The 20,600-nt window shown below is 42.1% G+C and overlaps 1 protein-coding gene across 2 annotated transcripts in view; it reads right to left on the reverse strand.

Moving 5' to 3' along the window:
• Window positions 1-20,600, reverse strand: part of LOC121276439 (zinc finger protein 385D-like) — a 469,044-nt gene that overhangs the window by 423,660 nt on the left and 24,784 nt on the right. The gene's annotated exons all lie outside the window — the stretch shown is intronic.

Below are 20,600 nucleotides of genomic sequence, written 5' to 3' on the forward strand. Positions count from 1 at the left end.
CTGAATATTCCTGCAGCCAGTCTAGCCACAAAAACAAGGGAAAAGGATACCAGAATTGTTACTTTCTAAAGATATTGTCCCTTTCTGTGATGTTGCCTGCCTTTTGCGGTCCCATTTCCCTCCCCATTTTCAAGTTTTTTTTCTCACTTCCATTTCCCTGATTCCCTGAAAAATGCACCAGTCAGATAGCAGTCAAGAAGCTTCAAGCATTTCATCAATGTCACTTCCAAAATGAGTCACTGGAAAGCACTGGAGAGTACCTAAGTTGTGGGGTATTGTTTTGAATGCAATACCTGCCAGTTCATGACATTTCAATAAGTTGCAAAACGGTTGCTCATGATATTTAAAATCTAGAGTTCAGTGGATTTTTTCTGAGTTGTTTGAGCTGGATTATATAAAGTGTAATATATCTATGTTGCTAAATTCAGCATTGCTTTTCTACAATAAGCCATTAGCCTGAAATTAAACTCAATAATTGTGATTTAAAAATGTTCATAGCTGTACAGTGGGGGGATCATTATGTACAATCTTGAATGGTATTTGCCATTGTAACTCCATCTAAGAGTCCAAGTGTTCCATTCCATTCACCTAGCTGGACACTTAGCTGAGACAGATGCACCAAAGAGTAACTGTTCACTCAGGGTAATAACTTTGTTTGATAGCATGGCGTGTTGAGTCCTCCTCCACCCCATCTCACAAGCTTATGGGAAAATCAGGCCTTCTTGTCCTCTCTTGTCCTCAGACAAAGAATGAGCTGTGATATCAGCAGGTATCATCAGAAAGTTGCATGCACCTTAAAAGTTTGAGCCAAATTAAATGCAAACAGTTTAGCTGGAAAGGTAAGGCTACATTTATAATATTGGTGCATTCTATTATTTATTATTTTTAAAACTGAGGACAAGAAGGGAATTGATTATTCTCACTGTGAAGCTGCATTTGTTCATGCGGCCATTCGACGTAAAATAAACCTGCAACAGGAACCATGGTGACCAGGCCCACTTAATTATGGGAGAGGCCCCGGGTCAATCTCCTGGCGGTGACAAAAACCTGCTCCAATTAGGTGGGAGGGCAGAAGCGTTGACCTGGGATTCCCGACCACCGGGACACAGGATGTCAATTAGGTTCATTAATGAGCCACTTGACAATCATTATCCCTGAGGCTACTGCAATTTAGTGGTGACTCAGGGATTGCACATACAGCTCACGCAGCTTTCCTGCATATTCAGAAGGCTGCCCAGCAAATGTTGTTAGGTTTATCAGGGGCCTCCTGGAGGATCCGTCATAGTCAGGCATTCTGTGCCCAATCAAGTGATTTGGCATCAGGCAAGGGCTGGCTGCTGAAAGCCACCACTCTGCCTTTACCTCCAATACCCATCCCCCTTTTCATACATCCCCCACCCCATGACCCACATCTCACCCTCACTCATCACTGCTCTGGTGTACCATGATGTTTCTGGGCCTCTGGTGGGTGCAGGGCTGCCAGTAGCCTCTGTTCCCAATGGCACTGGCACTAATGATGAGCTGATTGCTTCTGACTGGCCAGCGGCTCTCGGCGGCTGGGACCTCCATCAGCAATGACCTCACCCAGAAGGGAAAACCAGCAAAAACTAGGAAATAAGAGTCTGAACTGTTTTTTCCTTCTAGGCAATCATGGGAAAGGCCAGTGGCCAATTAAATCCTGAAGGGCACCTGATTTCACTGGATCTCTCCCAAGGAACTAACAGATTTTTTTACCTGTTTCCAGGCCAATGGGCAAGATCCCCTGGGTCCGAAAAAAAATCCAGGCTCAACTATTAATTTGTCTCAACAGAATGCTTTTCAACCCAACTTCTGTGCAGAATGAAGAATATTATGTGACTGTGCATCACATTTAATTACATGGTGCATAGATTAAGGCCTCTCTGTTCAAGATTTCATTGCCACATAATATTAAATAGTAGTTAAAGTCCAGTGATAATTGCACAATAGACACTTAAACATCACCACTCCTTTCCTTTATTGGACAAATCACAATAACAGACCGCACATTGATTTTAGCTTTTGAATTCAACTGTACAAAGCTGTACCCCAGTGAAAGGGCTACTAACAGCTCTACATTGTGAAAATGCTAATCCAGATTCACTGCTAACACGGTACTGCTTACATGATTCCCTGAAGGATAACAGATGGCTGGCAGTAAGGTTAAGACAGTAATATAATTGAGCAGATCAGATGACTGTCAACTGCAACAGCAAAACACAAAGCTTTATGACTGAGAGCGAATCAGTGAGGTTCAATTAATGCTTTATACTCACTGCTGAACACTTGTTACTCTACAATATACAACTATGAAAAAAAAAATGTGTTTTTATCTTAATAATGCTGAACCCTTTAGAAATTATTTTATACAAGTAAATAGTAACGAAAGTCATTCAGGTTGAATTGACTTAAATTAGATCACACATAACTACATAACTGGAGTCACTGCACTTTAAAATTCATTGAGACTTTGATGTGATAAAGTGTTATGGAAATCTACATATTATTAAGCTACAACTTCCACATCTATGGTGCAGTTTATTATTTCTAAGTTCCCAAGATTTGGAGGACCTCAACAAAGTTAAATATGTAGCTCACTGATGATCCTGTCTCTTTCTTCTCCAGCACTGGAGAGTGCTTATTAAGGTCATAGGTCATTGACATATCACTGTTGCCTACCAACTTGAGACCGTACTGAGTTAAATACAAATATTTGATGTGAAAATAACTACACATATAATTAGCAACAATACAAACACCTCCCCCTACTCAGTGTGTGCATACAAACACATATTTTGAAGAGGATTAGAGGACTGTGAATTATCTAGAAGATAAGAAGAAAATTAATCAGCTAAATTCTATGCCATCAAGAAGTTACCATGTCAATACAAGCAAATAAGAAGCATTTTTTTAGGAACCAGAAAATATACGTTTTTCCAAAAAATGGAAACATATCTACCTTCAGTCCTGTCCGTCCTTGGAAATAAATTTAATCTCCCTGGATCACTTGTATTGTCAGTTTAAATGGCCTCTGGTGTACTTTAACTCTCTTACACTTTGGGTGAAAAAATTACAATTGACTTTCCTTCTTCTTGTTCAATTCTCAATTTAAATATGCTTCTCTGATGTCTGAATCTTTCACCAGAGTGAGCCATTTGTCTGCATTCGTTTCTTCAGTACTATTTATAATCTTGAAAAGTTCAATTAAATTACTATTAAATCTCTTTTCCACAAAATATATGCTCAATTTGCTTTACCGTTTCTTGCAGCTTGAATTCTTGACACCTGAAATTAACCTTGTTGCTCACTTCAGCATCGTCTCAAGGGCAACTAATACATTCCCTATGATTAAGTGTCCAGGACAGCACCCAGTACACAAGGTAGGGGCTGTCCAACGTCTTAAAAAAAAACAATGGGCTTAAATTTGCTGATGACCCAACTGAGCACAATTCATTTGGCTCACAGTGATGGCACTCATGACAGAGAGTCTGAAAGATCAAATTAAAATCATTTTCGGGCCTCCTCATACAGGAAAGGTGGGGGCAACATTGCAGTTTCCCAATGCTTCACACCTGGCCGGGCCTAAAAAGTTTCAGCCATTGCTGAGGTACACAGGTAAGTCCGGGAGGTGATTGGTTGGGAGGCAATATTGAAATGGGGGTGGGGGGGGTCGCTGCTGCAGGGAGTTGCTTTAAAGCTCCATCAGTTCCAGCCAAAATTCTGAACTTGGAAAGAGAGAAAATTTACCCTTGTATTTTATAAGCTGCAACAGTCTTTCATCCTAAACACTTTTACTTTAAATCAAAATACTCTCTGGTTGCAGTAAACAACTGCATAAACACCTTGGTTTATTGTTTCATAGCCTCAATGCTCTTTATGCAGTGTGGGTTGGATCAATGGAGCAGCAACAAAAAGGTAGGCTAACAATGTATTTTTGCAACAGCTGATTGTTTTAGTGGGAGATTATTAAGTTCCCTTTATAGTTAAAGCATGGCTGGGAATCAATGAAGGTCATTCTATTTATATAGGGCTGGGAGGCACAGACTAGAGACACATCTCAGTGCTGCCTGTTCAGAAGATGAGGAATTCTAGCCAAAATCCATCAACTTTCCAGTGACTCCAGCAGGCTCGCAATCAAGTTCTGGAGGGACTGCATCAGAAAGGCTTAAGATTTTTGGTTCCCAAGTGTACTATATTTTTGAACATGGCATTGTAAAGTTAACAAAAGATTTTAAAAAGTTTTAATTGGTTAAATAGATGTGAAATACAGAAGCACTGTAGTGATGTTTAAATACCAATGAAGCATATGCCCAAGTGAGAAAAAGGCAAATCCAAATAACTGTAGCTACTTATAAATACAAATCACAACAATATGTTGAAGGGTCATGAGGACTCGAAACTCTTTTCTTCTCCGCCGATGCTGCCAGACCTGCTGAGTTTTTCCAGGTAATTCTGTTTTTGTTTTGGATTTCCAGCATCTGCAGTTTTTTGTTTTTATCACAATAACAATATGTTCATTTCAGGCTTCAGACCAATAAAGGCTTTCTTTCAAAAATAATTGAGCTCCAGAATGGCACCGCTAGTGTCAAATCAGCATTGTGTGCTGATTAACACCATGATCTACCTGCTCTGTATATCCTGGTGGCATTTCACTGTGTATGCACTAAGATTCTCACTAAATGGTGCCTGGCATGGCTTGAACAAAAATGTTTGTGCACTAGCCACAGATGCCATTTTTGATATCTAAGGGTCCTCATAGTGCCCAAAAAAGCAACAAACAATTCCAGTGTTGTGCTGGTAGTTTTAAAGGGATAGGAGAATGATAACATGTAAACTTATGTAAGTATTTTACCAGAATCCTGCTATATTTCCCCAAGGGAAATAGCCTAAGTAGCTGTTTAACCTGCTTCCCTAGGGGTTCTATTGATCTTTCACTAGAGTTATGCCAGAATTCCTGCAGAACTTTAGGCTCAGTGTGTAACTTGTGGACCAGTGGTGTAGTGGGAAATTTTGAGTTGCAGGAGCTCTAAGAAATCGTTTCTAAATCTACTATTACATTTGTGGTAATCTGATGTGTAGTATGCCTTTAAGAAGTATGTTATAACAGAAGATCACATGATCTTATTATCCAATGACAGAGTAGCGCAGGTTACTTTAGTAGTCTGTAGCCAGTAGTCAGTAGTTAGCAATCTAGAGTAAGGGTCTGTAATGTAGAGACAGCTTTTGAGTTGTAAGCACACACGTGTAGCTGCTGAGTTCCTTTGTAAATAAAGAAAATGTGCTCTACATAAGAACTGTCTGCTGATCAGCTATGTCTATGGTACCAACTTGGTCACTCCCGAAACAAGTGTGCAACCCGGATCCATTAGTCCAATTAAACTAGTGACCAAGAATCCAACAGCATTGTTTTCCTATGCATTGTCATTTGATTACCCAAAAATCAGTAAGTGAAAAACATTAGTGTCAGTAGGCGGTAGGCATTTTATTTTGAACTGTGTGGTATTTTGAATCATTAGTCTTTAGTGTAGCTAGAATTTCATTGTGCAACATTTTACAGGTCGGGCATCCTTTATCCAAAATCCTTGGGGCTGATCATGCTTTGGATTTCAGATCATTTTGATTTTCTGACACCGTATATAGGACTAGGCTTACTTACAGTGCAATAGACTAAGCCTAGGCTGGTTATAATCTAAAGTCAATAAAATGGTTAGAAAAGTGAGATCTATCACCAAATAATAAATGCAGAGCAACTGTAAAAAGTTCCCACCCATGGCACCATCCTCGATCCTACTTATAGGAGAGGGTTCAGAGAGTCGATGTACTCTGCTGGGTAGCATTCTTGAATGGTTCTTCCAGCTTCATCTGCCACATCAACACTTTTTTTTGTTTCATGAGTTTGATTTTTATTTTGCAGATTGACATTATTTCTTGCTCACTTATAAATGCATATTGTTCAAGTGCATCTATCAACCTGTCACCGCTCTTAATATTATCGTCTATGGGCATTTTCTCTATCGGATTCACTATGGCCAGAATTTTACCTTTGGTGTGTGGGCATGTGTGCATGAACGTAATATGACATGTGATGACGTCAGGCATGCGTCCCCATGTCATCGCACACTCACACGATATTACATTCAGCGGGCATGCACCGGAGTCGACTGCGCGCCCGATAATTGAAAGGTCTATTAAGGCCATTAATTAGCTAACTAACTTAAAATTTACGCTGCCCATCCAACCTAACGGTTGGCAGGTAGGCAGCCTTTACATTTTTAGGAAACCTTATCCACGAGCGGGATGGGGTTTCCTAAAGCTAATATAAATTAAATAAAAGCTTTCTTTTGACATCAAAAACATGTCCTATCTCATGTGACACAGTCACATGAGGGGGCATGTTTTAGTAATTTTTTATTGTCTTTATTAGTTTTTTAAAAAAGCAATTCAATCTCCCTGAGGCGGCTCCATGCCTCTAGGAGATCGAAGCGCTCTTTTGTGCACATGTGCGAACTACGCATGAGGTCCGGCTCTCCCTCCTCCCTGCGCCCACACATGTAGTGCTCAGCACTGCCGCTTGCAACCCACACTAGGCGGGCCTTAATTGGCCTGAGCGGAGTGAAGAGGAACCGATCGCGGGCGGCTGTCAGCTTCCCGACCACCCCGCCCACTCCTGCCGAGCCCGCCCGGCAAGGAAAAAATTCTGGCCTGTGTCATCCTCCTCATCATGTTCTTATCATTTACATTTCATGACCCGAAAATTGCCTTGGTCCATCGGATGAATTAATGATGTTACCTAAACAGCAAAAACATTGTTCTTTACCAAGTGTTGAGCAGGGGGGGGATGTGCTTAACAGTTGCCCAGGAACAACACAATTTTACAGTTTTCTTCAAGTCAAGCTGCCTGACAATGTACATGTGCCTCCAGTATAAAGTAGTCGTGAAACCAATCAGAAAACATGTCCCCAGTTTCTCAGGTTCTCTTATTGGCATAGCAGTGAACAGGCAATATCTGAATACCCTTGAAGCTCCTTGGACATTTGCTCTTCCCAATTACAGCCATATTACATTTGTGTGTGCCAGTTGCATTGGCACAACCAAGGGCAGTCACCCTATCCTTAGTATCCTTAACACCTGTTGGTGCCCTCTCCTCAGCTGTTGCTAGCATTTTCCTAGGGGCATACCGGCAGAACAGACTTGTTTCGTCTGCATTATAAATTTGTTCAGGCGAGAGATTTTCGACTGAAATTAGCACGGCAAACTCACCAATAGATTTTCCAGCGACGTCATGGTCTGCAGGTGTTTTATCGCCAGAAACTTTCAAAAACTTGATACCAAGATGATTCTTGAATTTCTGCAACTTCATAGTAATTTCCACAATGGGTCTGGTTCCACAGTTGTGCGAGAGGGAGAGGCCTTGTCCTTGAGTCCTCTGCCAATCAGTGACATTGCAGCCAGGTTGTGACATACGGTGTTGGATCCCAATGCGTCAGGAGGGGTGTCCATTTAGTCTGACAAACAAGAGTGCTGATACGCCCGGCTTATGAGAATTCTTGAGCATGTTGGTGTTATAATTAAATTCATTTGATTGGACCCTCGCTCACATTCTGCAATTCTGCTTGGAATTACTGTGTGCAATTTAGTAATGGTCATAAATCTTGGGGAATGCGCTGTTCGGTCTCCTCCACATAATCTTTGAATGCATTGATTACAGAAGTAGATGACAAAGTAAGCCACTTACAGAGAGTTGCTATTGCCAATTCTCCATAACCTGGTGGCATTTCAGCTGGCCAATAATCTTTGTCAAGAACACGCAATTGCTCGATCAAAGATGCATAAATGGAATGGGCTGCAGAACCTGAATGTGAGCTTTTCACTGACATGGTTGTGAACATATAATTTTCTAAATTATTAACAAGACTGTTAAGTAACTACTGATAATTGATGCTAATAATGTTACTGTTATTCCCTAATGAGACCCATTCCAAACTTTTCCTGTGCAACTGCAGCTTCGGTCTGAAGAGGTTTTCTGCCAGTTCGCTCTTTCAGTCCACGCAACAAGCGTATGCTGCGAAGAATAAGTTTGTCTGCATACACAATCATTGTAGTTCATTTCTGCAAACACTCTGAAAGCATGCCGAGTTCATGTAATGTGTCATGCATCAGAGCTAAGTCTAAGAGAAATTGTTTCAAGGAAATTCTTTCTGACAGGCCCTCATAGGTTTTCCTGTCAGATGCAGGCCTTGTTTCATCTTTCATTGCCAGTTTAAAAGAAGCGCATAATGCTTCATAGTTGCAGTACACAAAACTGTTCGAAATGAACGTGCTGCCCATCTGATGTTTAAAATATGGCCTATTTTGGAAACTCATTGTTCTAATTCAGCAGCACATTCTGCCAGTTGCCTCTGATTGAGAGATGATCTGTTATACACAGAGTATAATTTGTTTATAAAGGAACAGAAGTTGTTCCCTCCACGAACTTCTGTCACCAAATTGCCTACCCCACGTTCTAACCTGTGGTTCAGGCAATGGCATATAATAATATCTGGGTATTGCTCCATAAGTCTATGAGCTACACCTGATTTGGTGCCCAGCATAACACTCGCTCTATCACTAAAAAACACTACAAGATGCTCCTTCAGGTAGTAGACATCAAAACCATGTTTCGCAAGACATTTGGAAGATACTTAACTATTGTATCAGCTTTTTAATCAGCAATTTCAATCAGATCTAAAAACATGAAGGCCAACATTTTCCCCCCATTGGGGGGCGATGGGGGGGTGCTGGAAGTACAGGGCGGGCGCAGGCAGGCTTCCGATCATCATCCCTGGTTGCGGGTGCACCGCCATTTTACATGGGCGGGCCAATTAAGGCCCACCCAGCGTGACATCTGCCAGGAAGCGCTATGCACTGCCTGTATGGCTGGGGGTGGGGGGCTGGGATTCCCTCAGCCGGGAGTGTGCTCTTTCACGTATGCACATGAAAGAGCGCACAGATCTCCCTGAGGCAAAGTGCTGCCTCAGGGAGATCGGCTTACATCTTAAACTTTAAATAAAGCTGACAAAAAAATTTCCCTGACATGTCCCCTAGCATCACATGAGGTGGGACATGTCCATAACTTTTATTTTAAAATATTGTGAGATTTATAAAACATCATGAAACCTCACCCTGACCATTGATGAGGGTTCATGCTTTCTCAGAAGCCCGCCAGGGCTCACGGCCTGCCCGTCAACCTTAAGGTTGGACGGCCAGATCCAATAATGACTTGAACTACTTTGTTAATGGCCTTGATATGACCCACCCCCACTCGCTGACCTGAAGATACAGCCTGAAGTGTGGATCATCCTTCTTTGCACATCTCAGGTTAACTACTAGAGCAGTTTTGGTACTTAGGCTTATAGGTTCATCAATAAGAATCAAAATTTTACCCTCGGTTACTTGGATACGCTGGCAAATTTTCTTCCTCATCTGGTTTGCTATGTGGTCAATAATTTCTGCAGCACTGTAGCATGAATGCAGTCGAATTCCCATGCCATTTACACTTTGAAGTTCCAGCAAGCCAAAGTGGTCAGAGTACGTTCTGCTGTTTTGAGCCAAGTAGTATGCAGATTGGAAAACTACACTGGTCGCCTTTAGATGAGGTGCGTTCAAGTTGCCACAATTTTTTCCAAGAGCATTTTCCTCTGCTTTTCAGCGACACATTGCACAGTAACGTAAGCTTTCAGCAGTTTGTGTTCTTCATTTCTTTTTCTGAGAGATTTTAAACATGCATTCCAGTTAGATCCATTGTATGACACTAGGTACAAATGCCATGCATTCAAAAGCCTCAATCCCTTGGACGTGGAAAGTGATAAGCTACTAATATTTGCACACCCTTTATACCCAAATTTTTCATCCTTATCGTATAAACAAGGACATGTCTCTTTTGTCCTCTTCCACAATTCCCCTGTCCATTCATCCACACAGGGGGACTGACCTGCCACTGTCTCAAGCTCAGTTTCTGACGTGCACTGTGTTGTCAATTTTGACTCTGACTCTGAGGCAGCTGCAGCACTGGAGCGCTCCACCTCCATCATCACTCGGAGTGTCAATACTTGAATGTTTTTTACTTTCCTCACTTTTGCTATGAAAGATGTAGGTTATGCTTTGTTGTTTCACAGTCATTGTGTTGCTTTCAGGCGGTTTTGAAGGTTTGCTTGTTTTTTCCTCTAATTACGCATACAGCAGGCCCTTGGGCCTAGATGCTTTAGAAATTGTCCTGTTTCCTGTGGGCAGCTCTCAGCAATTCTGACTGAGGCCTTTCTCCCTTCAGGCTGGCAGGGAGTACTGAGTAGGCTAGTGGAGTTTAGGCTGTTTTATTTTATAAGCTGTTAACCTGCCACTTCACGACATCGAGAGCTACTAAAGCTGATGAGTAACACACAATGCGTCTGTACGGGAAACAGAAAGTAGTTTTGGTAAGTTGTTCAACTCCAAGGTTTAAATCTCACCTTCTGCAATTACTCTGGATCTCCACATGGCACTCAAGCTTTACCTTGAAAGCACACTTTCAGATCTTCGGCCATGCCAAGAACACCACTGCTCCAAAGGCCCACTTTAAGGAGCCACCAACATTCAGCTACCTCCTCAGATCTTCACAGCTTCTTTCACAGCCACTTTGCTTCAGGTCTGCCCCCTTTGCAGTTCTTTCTTTTACTTGGAGCTTTCTTGAACATTCACTTTACTTCTGGAAGCTCTGGGACCTTTCTCCTGTCCCACTTGCAGTGTCCTGCTCCGTGGGCCCCCTCCTCAGTATTGGTGCACCTGCTCAGGTCACCTGACCTGTACTTTCATGGTGTTTGGGCTGTTTAATTCCTTTCCTTCTGTGCAAGTGCAAAGGGCCATTCCTCAGCCAAGGAATGACGAAAGACAAATTGCACATGTGCCAGCCAGTTCCAGGCAAGCACATGCACAAAAAGACCTGAGAGTGGCTGCAGGCTGCCGGGAGCAAGTTTTAGACATATTCCTTGAGCTATGGGGAAGTCGGGGCTGTTCGGGGGAGTAAGGATTGTCGCTGGAGGGAAGAGAAGATGCCAGAGTGGTACACTGACATGCTCCAGCAGTACTACATCAGTTTGGAGACACCTTTAAGGCAATGAAGTGTAATTGCTGTGTCTTCCTCAGATTAATTATAAACTGTTGGTACTAGCAAACCTCACATCAGTTCAAAGTGCGACTGGATGGCCTGTAACTTCCTAGTTCCGGGGCAGTGTATCTGGGGGAGTACCCCAAGATGCACTGGGGAACACCCCCACCCCACAATCCCTTCCTCCCCACACTTTGGGGAGTACTCAGGTAAGAATTGCATAGCAATTGCTCAGGAAGTTCAAACTTCCAGTGGAAATTCCCTGTACTGAGAACTGTTCAAAAATGCAATTTAAATCACAAACTTCAGATGGTTCTGAGTGTCCTAGAAGAAAAGTTACTCAGAAAAAGTTACAAGAATTTAATCCACTTCTAGCTTCTAGGTGGCTGTAATACTGACCCCCTCCCCCCACCCCCTCAACCCCCCACATGACACCCAACTACCTCCCAACCCCCACTAGCCTCCCCCCTCCAACTACCCCACCAACACCCTCCCCATGTTATACCCCAACCAGCCCCCCCGACCCCCGACCCACACAGGACCGCCCCCCCAACCATCAACTACATCCCCCACCCCGATTACAGCCCCCACCCCCCACACCCCACTGACCACTTGACCAATTCCAACCATTCTCTCCATCTATCCCACCCACTTAACTTACAAACCTGCCTTCTCCCTGGCTTGAAAGTGGCTGGACCTTAAACCTACCTGCTTTATGGCAGCTAGTGTGGTTAAAAAAGGGAGTGTGGCCTCATTACATCTGACTGTGCAGCCCTTGATTGAAGGCCTCGGGGTGCACTGCCCTCCCCAGTACTCGCCTGGCATGAGTCGGAAGGTCGGGCGACAAAGAATCGCCTGGATTTCAAGGTAGGAAACTAAGAACAGAGCGGCAACCCAGCTCCGATCACCACTCCACAGAGGTTCAGGCCCAATTTTATTTTAAATACTTTTTTTCAAAAAAATAAGCTTCCTGAAGTCAATTACAAATGTTTTTAGTAGATTGAAATTGCTTTGCTTGAGTTCTCTTGCTTTTCAGTACGACACAGACATTTTCACACTGGGCATTACGACATCTGAAGCATGCCAGATTCATTCAAATTTTTTCATATATCCAGTAGGTATTCCTTGGCATTGCTCATGCTAAATCAGACAATGTGTTGTCTTATAACGGCAGGGTGTTATACCATGAAACTTATCACTTTAATCAGCTGTATGTTTTAAATGCAGTGCTCTGCCTCTTTCTGTCTGCAAAAGAGTGATGGAAGTTTCCAGCTGGTTAACTGTAACAGCTGCTTGTACAATCAGTAACACCCGCTTACTGGCAATTTAATCCAAACTCTAATTTTAAGCAATGCCAGTGAGCTAAGCACTTGCTGACTGTATAGCCAGCAATTACTGCAGCCAGCTGGAAACTTCCAACAATGTTTTATCATTTGCTTGTAAACGTTTTAATCTCTTAAAACATTCTTTCCAATAGTAGGTCCCCAGGTTCGTGGAGAAATTGAGATGATGGCTGTAATGATTTTCAAAAATAACTTCTGTAGATTTTTCTTATATTCTACCACAAGGTTGCTTTGCTGCTGTACCGTTTATCTGTCAGCAGGTGAGTCAATTACAATATGCTGCAGACGCAGAGACCAATATGAAATGAACCATATGCTATTTATTTACACAGACAACAGAGCACTAACATGATGTGTGCTTCCCCAACCAGGCCTTACTCTACACTAACATTAACATTGTAGCCCGCACTACACAGCAATTGGGTCATACAATAATGTGGTCAATCTGCTCACAATCTCTTAAAGGCATGTTGCACCTCAGATTACCACATCCCTCCCCCTTTACTTGAAAGCACATTTTACAATATATTAACTATTTAGATAAATAAATATTTACAAATTCAGTCTCTCTGGAGGCTTTTTCAAATGTGTCGACTATCATAGTTCTATGACTTCTGATGGTTTATCTGAGGCCTCCCTCTCAGGAGTTATCTGTCCACTAGACTCTCCAGTAGGAACCTCTCTCAGATTCAACGGGTCCTACAGGGAGTTCCAAAGCAAGAGCAGTTCCTTTTACTTGTGGTGTAGACTCCAACAGGAATGTTTTCACATTCTTTCAGGTCCCATCGCATGCACTACTGCTGCCCCTCCCCTCCTAGTTCAACAATATGAAGAGAAACTGTCAGATCAGTTCTGAGAATGAGGATGTTGGACAAGGTTAAATGCAGCATGAAATGATTAGCTTCCTGTTGTGTTAAAAAAAATATTCAGGGCCTTGTTAGTAATTCCGCTTTTTCTTTCTATGTGTTTTCTTTTATGGGTTTTCTCCTTGGCAGAGCTAACTTTCACCTTGGCTTCCTCTTCAACTTCTCTATTGGCCAGACTAGGCTCAGGTATAAGCTCAACTTGAGTAAACTCAGTGGTTGAGTCTTCCAGCATTTCCTCATCTGTCAGCTCCTTTGAAAACTCAGGGATCTGTATTTTTAAGACTTCTTGGCTTCCATGTATCTGATTCTTCAGCTCTTCATTTCTTTTTATATTTGTTAGCTGTTTCCTGGAGAATTAAGTATTGTTGTGCTTTCTCAGCTAATTTATTCTTCATCTCGACCAGAGATACGCAGAAATATTTCTGTTCTCCCTCACACCTTTTTAATGGTACAAATTTGGATCTGAGGGAATCTTGCAATATGTAAAAGTCCTTCAGCAGGTTTTCTATTTCTTTTTGGAAGTTATTGACTTCAACTCGAACTCTATCCTGAAGCATCAGCTCTATGAGTGCATTTTGTTGAGTCTTTACATGCTCCTTTTACCAAGCATTAACACTTCCTGCTTCTGATTGAGATTTCAGTAATCACTCAAGATTAATCTCTCTTAACCAGTTTCTTCTGAGGAGACTAAGTCCGCTGCCTGCTATTACCATGAGAGGCAGGTTAGTAGACTGGCTTCTATATTGTATTGGAACCTTGCATATACCTTTTATTCGTATGTTTTGGCCAGTATATGTCTTTAGTCTGGCATCTGAATTTTCCACATTTAGTGCGTGCCTCCTCCATTCAGATACTTAAATGTGTGTTCCCCTGTGACTGTCATGGATGCTTGTATCCACCCCCATTCGAATGGGTTTTCTGTTGACTTCTACTGTCACATAGATTGGCTCTGTTCTACCCATTTTTAAGTTGTGTAGTGAGTAAATATCTGACTCTGCTTATTCTGGTTTCTCCATTATATAAATATCACGGCTTCTGCATTTTTGTTTGAAATTTTGCCTCAATCTTTCTTTACAATATTGCATAATGTGCCCATTATGATGGCAATAGAAACACCCGGTTATTTTAAATTGTCGTTCGTTTGCAGGCTATCTGGTTCCAATTCTGCTATTATTAACATGGTTGTTATCCATTAAACCATTGCTTTTTGCTGGTCTATTAGTGGTGGCTGTTTCCCGCCTTTCTGCAGAGCCCTGTGCTTCTGTGCCATTTCGAACCGACGTGAAGGACGGCGCCATTTTGTGCTCCCTTTGATGGCTTCTGAATCCCTGACTGTGTTTTGCATTGCGGGTGCCAACTCCAGTGTCTTGCTGAAGTCTAAATTTCTTTCTGACAACAACCTTTTTTGAATGGCGCCTTTGTTAATCCCACATACTAATCAGTCTCTTAACATGTCATTGATTGACGTCCTGAACTCACAGCGCTCTGTCAGTTGTTTCAAGTCTGCTACACAGCAAGTGACTGTCTCTCCAGGGGTGTGACACCTCGAATTATTTTTAAAATGCTGCGTTGTTACCAAGGGTTTCAGCTGAAAGTGGCTTTTCACAAGATTCATCAAAGCTCTTGGAATCTGGGGAGTTAGGTGGCATTAGACTACAAATTAGGCCGTATGTTTTATTGCCACATGTTGATAAGAGGATCGCCCGCCTCTTTTCCTCCCCTGATATGTCATTGGCCAAAAAGAAAAAAAACGAGGCGTTCAGTTTAATGTGACCAGCCATTGGTGGTCTGATCAAACGGTTCGGTGCGTCCAAATTTTGGCATACAGGAGGGAGATAACTTCAACGACTATGGTGAGGGCTGTACTTACAATCAGCCTGCAAAGCATGGCTGATTCATTACTGCTGAGTTTTTGCAGCTTTCCTTGGTGTCCACCAGTCGTGTTTTGCCTTGTCGCCAGTTGTTATGTTTTACTATGGAGTTGCTTTGCTCGTGAACCAGTTGCATGCTTATCTGTCAGCAGGTGAGTTGATTACAATATACTGCAGATGCAGAGGCCAATATAAAATGAAGCATATACTATTTATTTACACAGACAACAGAGCACTAACATGATGTGTGCTTCTCCAACTAGACATTACTTCCCTACTCTAGACTAACATAATCATGGTAACCCACGCTACACAGCAATTGGGTCTTACAGTCATGTGGTCAATTTGCTCACATTCTCTTAAAGGTGTATTACACCTCAGATTACCATTATTTTACTAACTGCTCAAGCTCAATTATTTATGCCGATACATTCTTAATAATTCTAGTCATGCTTTTTTTCCAGCCTAGACCCCCATTTTTGACATTCCTACCTTATTAGTTATTACTTGTTGCTCTTTATGAATGCCTAACATTAGCTGTTCAGATCCATTTGTAGTTCAAACATTTGGAATGACTACAAAGGATGCTGCCTGACATATGTCAGACCTGATACAGTGAGGTAAACTTTTATGTCTTCTGTCTGGGCAAAGCACAGAGAGGAAAATGGAACAGGAAGGCTCATATGCCTCAAATGGAACTCATCAATTTTCCATCCATTCATTTAAACCAGCAAACCTGCTGTGACATTAGTCACAGTGATCAGGATTTTCAATTGCCCCTGGAGATGAGATTGGGAGCAGGCACACTTTGAAAATGGTGCTGCTGGATGACATGCCAATGTCGTGAGGCCTCCAGATCACACTGGAATTTTCGAAGTGAAGGTGGGGAGTAAGTGGGAAACCTGCTCAACTCTAATTACTGGCCTGTTAAGCTCCTTGAGGACCTTGTTAATGGGCCAGGGAGGACCAAAAGTCAGTTCTCAATCGCAAATTACCAAACCTGAAACAGTATGGTACATGTTACCGCACAGCTGTTGGGTTCAATGCATAGAACAATTAGGTAATTCTTTAGATCATGAACATTTTTAAACACTAGGAGTTTTTGTGAGATTGGGTGCAGTACCTTTTCATTGGCTATTTGGCCACTTTTCTGTTCAGTGAGACTGTTGGATCTTCGATATTCTGCCTGTTTACAATTTATTAGACATTTACAGCACAGAAGGAGGCCATTTGGCCCATCGTGTCTGTGCCAGTCAACAAAGATCTGACTACACTAATCCCATTTTCCAGTGCTTGGCCCATAGCCCTGGAGCTATGGCAGCACAAGTGAATACCCAAATACTCCTTAAATATTATGAGAGTTTCTGACTCAACCACCCTTTTAAGCACTGAGTTTCAGACTCCCACCACCCTCTGGATGAAAAAAAATTCTCCTCAACTCCTCTTTTAGCCTTCTACCTCTTACCTTGAATTTATACCCCTTGGTTATTGACCCCTCCATTAATGGAAAAAGTGCCTTCCTATCCACCCTATCTATGCCCCTCATAATCTTATACACCTCTATCAGGTCCCCTCTCAACCTTTGCTGCTCCAAGGAAAACAACCCTAGCCTATCCAATTTTTCCTCATAGCTCCGACCCTCCAGCCCAGGCAGCATCCTGATAAATTTCCTCTGCACCCTCTCCACTGCAATCACATACTTCCTATAATGTGGTGACCAGAACTGCACCCAGCGCTCCAGTTGTGGCCTAACCAGTGTTTTATACAGTTCCAGCATAACCTCCCTGCTCTTGTATTCTATGCCTCAGCTAATAAAGGCAAGTATTCCATATGCCTTCTTAACCACCTTATTTACCTGACATACTACCTTCAGGCATCTGTGGATATGCACACCAAGGTCCCTCTGATCTTCAGTACTTTCCAGAGTCCAATCATTCACAGTGCAATCACTCATATCATAATTGAAATTATCTGTCCAACTGCCACATTCTCCTTCCCCTTACCAGCCAAGCCAAAAATTCAGCCAGGCTGTACTCATCCTAGTCCTGAATATATGGGCCAGACTTTTGCAGAGTTCAAACGACTCTGGAGACCTTTAAAAATAGCGGGTGGGACCAAGATGCAGAAGACCCGCCCTCATTTCTGGCCAATACAATTTTTGCCAGTAAGGGGAAGGGGGCAGGGCATGAATCACACAGTCACAAAACAAAAATCTGCTGGGCCATTTGAAAATAGTGCTGAGTTAAACGGACCCAATTTTCGCTGTTCTAAGGGCCATAACCTGCAGTCTGAGAGTCACAAATTTATGGAGGAGATGTAAGCACTCTTAATTGATAAGACCTATTTATATGTCATGACCTGAAGTCCTCCAGCCATTTAAAATTGAAACAAATACTAGGCTGCACCTGCCAGAGGATAACAAACAAGCCCTGCCAGAATGAATTGATTGACAAGCCATCTGGCGTAGCTTAGATAAAACTATCACCTTCTGTTCCTCCAGTTTCAATAGCCTTCATTGACTTCATTCTTTACATTTCCCAAAAGCTATTATTACAATTGAGCCCATTATGAATGCTTGGTTGAGTTTCAAAAGGTCTAAAACTATTTATCTCAGGGGGGAGGGTGGGAGAGGTGAGGTTGGCAGAGTTCACCTTTATATTGGCAGTGTTGAGAGACTATTTAAAGATTAGTTGTCTTTGATTAGGTTACTGAATAGAAGTTTGTTTGTTTTTATAACAGATTTACCATGAATGAGGGTTTTTTCTGCATCAAGTGTGTACAAATGAGAGCTCTATTAGATTGTTAGAATGTTTTTTTCATCACCACATGGCTCCTGAGAGCTGTTTATCATGGATGCTAGGTAAGTGGCATTAAGTGGGCATGTGGCTGTAAGGTGACATGGTGGGGGCATAGGATATGTGAGGTGACATACCAGGGGTCAAGGGGGCTGGGTGGGAGGAAAAGAGGTGAGGGTTATAAGGCCCAACAACCTCATATAAAACTTAGGCTCAGTTTTATATAAGACTGTTAGGCGTTCTACCCTCTCCTCCAACACCCAGCCCCTTGACCCTTCCATGTCACCTTTTTTTATTTTTCCATGGGGTGTGGGTATCACAGGCAAGGCCAACATTTGTTGCCTATACCTAATTGCTCTTGAACTGAGTGATTTGCTAGGGTTATTTCAGAGGGCAGTTCAGAGTCAACCACATTGCCTTGGGTCTGGAGTCACATGTATGCCAGACCAGGTAAGGGAGACAGATTTCCTTCCCTAAAGGACATTAGCGAACCAGATGGGTTTCTACTACAATTGATGATAGTTGTCATGGTCACCATTACTGAGACCAACTTTATATTCCAGATTTTTATTAATTGAATTTAAATTCCACTAGCTGACGCGGTGGGATTTGAACCTGTGTCCCCAGAGCATTATTCTGGGATTCCGGATTGTTAGTCATACCTAGCCCATAAACCGTGAAAGAGTGAAAAAAAAAACTGCCTCTGTGATATCAGCTGGCTTTCTGTCATCCAATCTTGAATAAGCCACAACTTCCTCCAACCAAACATTGGGAAGACTAAAGCCATAATCTTTGACCTCCACTACAAACTCTATACACTTGTTACCAATTCCATCCCCTTCCCTAGCCATTGCCTCAGACTTATCCAGACCATTCACAACTTTAGTGTCTACTCAACCTCAATGTGATCTCCTGATCCCACATCATTTCCATCACAAAAACTACCTATTTCCATCTCTGCAACATTGCTTGCATTAGGATCTATCACAGCTAATCTGCTGCTGAAAAATCATCATTGCCTTTGTCACCTCTGGACTTGACAGTTCTAATGCTCTTATGGTATTGTCCATAGGCCTCAGCTCATCCAATCTCCCATTGTCCTCAAAGAACTACACTGGGTCCTAATTTCCAATGCCTCCAATTTAGAATGCTCATCCTAGAGTCCTAATCCCTTCATTTTCTCTTCCCTCCTTATCTCTGACCACCCATATCCTTATAGCCACACTACGTAATTCTCAGATTCTTTCACTCTGGTTTCCCTCTGCCCCTCTTAGCCCCACCATTGACACTCTTGTCTTCTACCCTCTACACCTCATTGTCCGAAATTCTCCCCCTAACCCCCTTTCTCCAGTTCCCTCTGGTCTTTAAGACGACCCATAAAACCCAACTCCAAGATCAAGCTTTTAATTACCCTTCTTAATATCTCCTTCTTAGATTTAGCATACATTTTTATCTGATAATACCTCCATAGGGCACCTTGGATGTTTTTCTATGTTAAAGGAATGATATATATGTTGAAATCACAATTATGCCTTTAGTTAACACTGAAATGAAGGTCTTGCGCTAAATGTTCAACTTTGAAAACATGAAGGAAAATCACATGCACTGCAGTGGGGAGCACATGGGATTGTGCACATGTCCACATCAGGTCAACATACCAAATTAATTTACAAGTAGGATATTGGAAAACATGAATAGCTGTCTAGTCAGGGGCAGTGGGGTGATGTTTATTTCATTCACAACTGTGATTGTTTTTTAGTGCAAGAGGTGTGGGCCGCCTCTAACTTGCATATAAGAACAAGGAGGCTGGCTAATAATGTACAGGAAAAAATGAAGGGTCTTTTAAACCTAAAGAATGGAAAAGCAGAATACCTTTTAAAAATTGCAAATCTAGTAAATGTTGGTACTCAGAGCGAATTGGGAGCTATTGTACCTGAATCACAGAAATTTAATATGCAGGTACAGCAAACAATTGGAAACACAAATGGTAAGTTAGCCTTTATTGCAAGGAGCTTGGGGTCGAAGATCAAGGATGACTTGCTGCACTTACAGAGAGCTTTGGTGAGACCACACCTGGAATACTTGTACACTTTTGGTCTCCTTACATAAAGAAGAATATGCTTGCCTTAGAAGGGGTGCATCAAAGATTCACTAGATTGATTCCTAAGACATGACAAATGTCCTATGGGGAGAAATTAAGTAGATTGGGCCTATGTTTTCTGCAGTTTTAAAGAATGGGAGGTGCTCTTATTGAAATGTATAATGTTGAGAGGCTGTTTGCCTGGCTGTAACATCTAGAAAAAGGGATCATGAAAGGTTGACCATTTAGGATTGAGATGAGAAGAAATTTCTTCACTCAGAAGGTTGTGAATCTTTAGAATTCTCTCATGCAGAACGTTGAGGATGCTCCGTTGATGACTATATTCAAGACTGAGATGCAGGAAAGTGGAGTTGATGTTGAATTTCAGTCATGACGTTTTTGAATGGCGGAGCAGGCTCAAGGAACCATAGTACCACCTCCTGCTTCTAGTTATTCTGTTCTTATATAGAGAGAACAAAGAATCAAGCTTTGCCTTTGAATGGGCAGA

This window comes from Carcharodon carcharias, chromosome 3, assembly GCF_017639515.1.
Source record: "Carcharodon carcharias isolate sCarCar2 chromosome 3, sCarCar2.pri, whole genome shotgun sequence".
Classification (NCBI taxonomy): Eukaryota; Metazoa; Chordata; class Chondrichthyes; order Lamniformes; family Lamnidae; genus Carcharodon; species Carcharodon carcharias.